Genomic DNA, 654 nt, shown 5'->3' with positions numbered 1-654 from the left:
ACCTTGAAACTGAACTTCCCTTTTAAGTACTCCATGTAAAACCAAAAAAAAAGAAACAAAGAAACAAACTTATCTTCTGGTCTGTCAACACCAGAAAGCCATGATTCAGAATAATACCAATTGTTTTAACATTCTAATACCCTCTAATTTTTATAGTGCTAACATTTTCCTACCTTATTTATGCCCACAGAATGTCTAGAGTTAGAAGGGACTCATAAGGACCATGAGGCCCAACTCCTAACTTCACACAGGATCACCCACAACCCAAGGCACACAAAATTGTAATCCAGATAGTCATCTAAAATATCAGGTTGAAAAGCACCCAGATTCCCCTGGCTCACATATCCTCTTAACAAAAGTATTCTGAATGAAGTACATTAAAAGGCTCTGGAAACCCCAACTTAGACATTCAGACCCAGAATACAAGATGACTTCTTCCATTTTTCCAGTGACAAATCAGGTCAGCATTCGCTTTTTCAAAGTAAAAATTTCCCAAGGTGGTTTATTTTTAAAAAATAAATAAATGGAAAAAAATAAAAGCTCCACATAGATATTAAAAAAATTGCATCAACGCCATTTTGTTAATACTTCTACTCCAACGTATGGTCCCTTTTTTCCCTTTTTTTGGATAAAAGTTGGAGAAATGCTCAAAAG

This window comes from Meleagris gallopavo, chromosome 1 (genome assembly GCF_000146605.3).
Source record: "Meleagris gallopavo isolate NT-WF06-2002-E0010 breed Aviagen turkey brand Nicholas breeding stock chromosome 1, Turkey_5.1, whole genome shotgun sequence".
NCBI classification, from domain to species: domain Eukaryota; kingdom Metazoa; phylum Chordata; class Aves; order Galliformes; family Phasianidae; genus Meleagris; species Meleagris gallopavo.
This window is presented reverse-complemented; position numbering follows the sequence as displayed.